The sequence below is a fragment of the Cornus florida genome, unplaced genomic scaffold, assembly GCF_030987335.1.
Source record: "Cornus florida cultivar Cherokee Brave unplaced genomic scaffold, ASM3098733v1 CherokeeBrave_3.0.0_Hap2_Chr11, whole genome shotgun sequence".
Classification (NCBI taxonomy): domain Eukaryota; kingdom Viridiplantae; phylum Streptophyta; class Magnoliopsida; order Cornales; family Cornaceae; genus Cornus; species Cornus florida.
The window spans coordinates 6968383-6974382 of record NW_026775581.1 but is presented as its reverse complement, the minus strand read 5'-3'; positions in this window follow the sequence as shown (position 1 = coordinate 6974382).

Sequence of the window (6000 nt, the reverse complement as noted above, 5' to 3'; positions counted from 1 at the left end):
CCCCATTTGTTCTCTCTTTCAGGTACGATTCGATTTCGAGGATGAAATCCTTTTAAGGAGGATAGGTTGTAATGACCCGGTCATTTTCCTTCTTTCCTTTTTTCGGTAATTTCTTTTTTTCGTCTTTTTTCCTATTTTGTCTTTTTCTTGTTTATCATTTTTCCTTGCATAACCTCACTTTTTGTGCTCGGATTTGATTCCGGCTTTGCATATATCCATGATATTTAATTTTCATGATATCAACATTTTTGCTTTTGTAGAAAAGCATGCTAAATGTTTACTTTTATTGTAAAAAGCCTGAATACATAACTTTTTGGTAATATTATTGACTTTTGGGGTTTTGTGTAATTATGAAAAGTAATTATTTTTCATCTTAGGGACCATTTTGTAATTTAATTTAGAAGATATTTTCAAAAAGGACCTTATTGCAATTTTTGAAAAATGTGACAAGTGTCACATTCTCATGGTGCCACTTGTTGGAATTGGGGTAAGGAGACTTTGAGGCATAATCTCTTGACACATGGAGGGTGGAGATTCACCCATTTGTTGGCCTAAGATTGGACCACTTGTTGGCTTAGATGGTTGACAAGTGTAGGCTTAGGATAAAGCCTAGAAAGGAGCCTTGGATTTGTGACAAGTGTAGGCATGAAATTAAGTCTTGCATTGTGTGTGTGTGAGAGGTAGTGCAAGAGCACCTAGTGAGTGGAGGATTCCACCACTTTTAACTTAGGGTTTTCACATTTTATTTCATTCATCTCTTTCCTCTCAAGAACCTTAACCTAGCCACCATTGAAGCAAAGCTTGGTTTAAAGCTTTAAGCTTCATTTTGGCCTCCTTCCACTCACCTTAGACTTAAAACTTTGGAATAATTTTGCTTCCTCTCACTCTCCTCTACATAACCCTAGAAGGAAAACTTGAAATTCCTTTGCCTTCCTTAAATTCAAGAGGAACAATCCTCTTGTGATGTAAGGGGTGTTCTAAATTATGTTTTTGATGTTTTATATGCTTTATAACATAGCTCATAGGTATTAAATGCATTTAATCTAAGATTTTAAGTTAATAACTAATGGTACCTTACATGAAATTAAGCTAGGACTTGATTTTGGAAAGGCCGTGACTTGATTCATAACTTACCTTAATTTGAAGCTATATAGGGTTGTTTTGAAATCTAGAGACATTAGTCAATTAATTTAATTAATTTTTATTTATATGTTTCTATGATTTAAATTAAGTTTTGAAGGGATATATGTAATGATCATGATAGGTTCTTTAACATATATTAAATTGAGGGTATTTAGATGAGAAATGAAATCTAGAAAAAGTAGTTGTTTTATTAAATTAATTTCTATCCTTGTTGTGTTAATGAGTTGAGTATGAATTCCTTGTTCATTACATGTCTAAGTCTTGATTTTAAACTTGTGACATACTTGTGAGACTATGTTCCTATTATTGAATGATATTGTTATGAAATATGATAAGTTGCATAATGATTATTCAACAATTTGCATGCCATTGTAGTTGTGAACTAGAACATGTATTGTGTTTCCAAAATTGGTTTGTGCATGGTGAATGGTTTTGCATTATATATATATGTTATGTTAATGCATATTTGTTGTTACACAAACTGTTGATTTTGGAAACTTGGGATGTCGTTGTTATGACTAAGGCTAGGGCATGGTTCTAGTACGGGGAATTGTCCCTCTACAAGTCTAGTGCGAACATAGGGAGGTTACCCATGGGCTAATAACCCTAAAGTAACTATGGTGTTGGTTTGATCCAGCGTGATATCCAAGTATCCACTTTGGTTTGATTTCACATTTAAATTCCAAGTTGATAACCTTGTGAGTTGTATCTTATTGCATTGTGTTGGAAGTTCCAATGTTGGTTAAGTAGTTTGTATTAATTTACATTGAATTACAAAGTTGTATAAGTAGGTTTATGCATACTCATTCCTTACGAGTAAACTTGTTTACTCACCCCAAAGTTACCGGGTGTTTTTTAGGTAAAGAAGCATTATTGTGGGATGCAGAACAGTCTTAGGCTTGCTTGATTTCTTGGGGTATTTTTGTTATATTAGAATATGCACTTGTTAGCATATCATATTCCATTTTTGTTACTATGTCAAAACATGTATTTGTTATTTAAACTATGTAATGTGCACTTAAGTGCACCTTTTGATACTCTTTGGATGTATGTGTAATGAGGCCAAGGGCCAAGCATGTTTACTTTAGTACTTGTACTCATTTGGTATTATATTTTACTTCAAAAGCGTATTTTAACTAACTTGGAGGTTTGGCATATGAAATTCTTGTAATTAGCATGTATAAGGCCATGAGTTGTTGTAATACATTCAATTATCCATAGTAAGGTTGTTGATATGTTCACATACTCAAATATCATTGAAAATCAGTTTTAAACTTCCATATTTGAACCCATCCATGAGGGGACTTAAAGCATGGGTTGAACCTTAACACATTTGGCATATAGTAGGTCCTTTAACAGCTTTTCAAGGTGTTTCGGTCGATCGATGGCCCTTGGAAACTTCAATGCACAGTAAATCACCCATTCTAGTAGCCATTTTCGCTGTTTGGGTCTATTTCGGTCGACCGATGGCTTATTTCGATCTACCGAAGTGACCTTCCCTCAAAAGCATGTTTTCAGCAAAATTTATGTCCAGTTCGGTCGTCCGAAACTCTATTTCAGTCGACCAAAATAGCCCTCATACACCAGCCTTCCAAATTTTGTTTCAGCACTGATGTTTCGACTTCAAAAGGTTATAACTCCTTCATTCCTAGTCCAAATGCAGTGATTCTTGAGCCTAAACTCAAGGATTTTGAGTCAGCTTTCCAAGGATATCAATTTAATTCTCAAGTTCAAATCATAGTGAAAGTTATTCATGTTTTAGTGAGAGGGTGTCTATTTTCGCTTAAACTGGGAATGGGCGTTTTGAGGGATTCTTGTCTAAAATTCTTAGAACCTTTTGAAATGTTGTGAAATGATTAGTTTAGATTCTTTAGACCTCATTTGACCTCATTTAATTAATGGATTTTTACCCGTTTTGACTTTCGCTTGCTATTTTGCTTTCTTTAAGTTCCATGACTTCATGAAAGATCACATTGGTGCCCTAGGGGTAATTTATATCTTTAGAGGCCTTGGTTTATTTTTTGCTTCCGCATCTAGATCCGTTAACGGGTCAATCCTTGGTTCATCACTGACCCACCAGGTTAAATAAAAACTTGGGTCATTACATAAATGAAGTTGCCTAGGCCTCCCACCTTTTTGTGAGGACAAAGAGGGAGAAATATGTGTGATGTGAGTCACTATCTAATGCTTGATATTATATATCATTATCTCATTATGCTTATATTTACATGTTAAATAAATAATATATATCTTTTGATGAAAGCATGTTGATAAGGGGAGATTTGTAGAAATCTCTTGAAGCTTAAAATGATTTTAAATGCATATAAATGTCTAAAATGAATGTAGAAAGAACAAGCATGCTATTTTATGATATTATATTCATTATATGCACTTTGATAGGGGGATCATTTTTCAAATGCCACTCTACTTGTTTATAAACACATCAATGTTTTATCATCATCAAAAAGGAGAAGATTATTGACCTTAAGGATTTCATCTAATGACAATCTAGTTGTTTTGATTATTACAAACCATTAAAGGTGTTTAAGGACTAATGCTTACATTGAGTGTTATAGATTATTTACATTCAAAAAATGACCTCAATAAAGCTATAAAGATCCTTCCAAGTATTCTATTATTCAAGATCACATCAAGTAAAACAATGGATACAAAGAAGACATAAAGTTGCAAGGAATCAAATGCAAAGTCCATCCAAAGATAGTTTGGACAACAATGAACAAGCAAGCAACTCAAAGAAAGTAAAGAAACAAGAATAACTCGAAGCATAAATGATTATGACCATACGGCCATGCCATAAGTCGAAACTTACTCACAGAACCTAAGGTCAGACAAAGGAACAGGAGACAACAACGGTAAGCATCCCTCCTGACAAACCATCATAAGGAACCAAAAACAACCACCAAAAGAACTCCAAAATAACCACGTATCAAATCAAGGTACTAAACAAAGACGACGTGGTAGTATGAATAGCGACTAGAACCCGCCCACAATGTACTCAAATGTGTGGTAGCAATGACAGTGCCTAGTGCCCGCCTACACTTTCTCATCAGCAAGGTAGCATCAACGGCAACTAGCACCCGCCCACAGCACACAACTTGTACGGTAGCATGATAGTATAAGGCACAAATTCATAACTTGCCCCCACTAGGTCTACCCATGAAACCTCTCGATACAAATGACATCAATGTCAAAAACGATTATTACCAAAAGCACTACAGAGACCCACATTTTGTGAGAGTTGAGATATGGTCCAAAGATGTCCGGCCGGACCATCCTAGCCAATCCCGAAACTTTAACAACAATGCCATAGGTACCGCTACGCTTAAGGCCTTAAATCCCCAATACAACAAAACCAACAACTCCAACGTCTCAAAACACTACTATCAACAACATCAATCACGAATCCAAAGCCTGACAAGCAAAACAGCGTCTCCAAAATCCCAGATATCAACCTAAAATAAATCAACTATAAGACTACTCACCATAATCAAACATCGGATCAAAATCCCTATCACGGATAACTAGATCCTCGAAATACAAGTCCACCAAGTGGCACTCACATCAAAATCTTGACAACTATGATCACAAAATGAATATCTAGAAACCGTGCTTGGTATCACCAAGCTAAATCAAAATTTCTCAATTTCGATCCATAAACAATCACTGGAATAACAATTCCTCAAAACCATGCCTAGTCATAACTAGGATAAGAAAACTCCATAAACAAGCCATATTCAACAACGATCCTCTAAAACTCTTCCTAAGAGTCAACCACATCAAGATCTCCAAAACTGAAACAAATCTCTAAAAAAACATTCTCAAAAGAGCATCGAGCTCACCTCACGAATCAAACAAATCCTCAATGATATGTACACAAGTCCCTAAAAAAAATGATATCACACCAATCCACTCACTCTGAGCACCATAACTCGGTCAACAACCACGGCAAAAACTCCCCAAGGGAAGACACTAAAGAAAGGGAACCACCAGTCCTATGAAGGACAACACCACGACTCTGTCTCCAAAGGAAAGACAACAAGGTCGAAAACTTCACCCCCTACATGGAAGTAAGTCGACCAAAATCAACCAAATCCTCACCAAGGACTCAAGACAACAATGGTGATCCTCACGGACCAACCAAACCCCAAAATCATGCACAAGGCGACGAAGAAAAGAGACTCACTCCTTGTGACAACAATTTGTCTCAAAACAAATGTGCGCCCTTACCACAATGGTAAGACTCTAACAATCCATCTCCGAATCTAAAGGTGACACTATAAGTGACACTAATAGTGTAATGCTCTTTTTACCCGAAACATCAATCAATCGACTTGATCTCAAAAACGTCATTACGCAAGGAGAACTCAAAGAAAATGGCAACTATAGCCATACCAACAACAACCAAACCAATCACTACGACTGATCTCCAAAACAACCATCATCAATCAAAAGGACAACGCCTATCAAAACAAAACCAATTCCATTCGAATTGCACTTGTAGCTAGCCAGTATGGAAGCATGACAGTGCCATGCACCCGCCCACAAACGTACCCGCCCACGAAAATTACAATCCCAGAGGAATCATTTCGATCAACCAATGATCCTAAGAGGTCCATAACCTCATCATGGCCCAAAACCAATAAATCCAGCACTACGGCAATGCCAAATGACTCACCTCACGAAAGCCTAAACAAAAGGTGACTTACCACCTACCTCAAAACTGATACTAGGTCAGTAACAACTTACACTACTACGAAACTGTAACTACAATCACCATCAACCTCAACTCATGACTCAATGACCAATCTCGTGTCATACCAAATATGCAACACAATT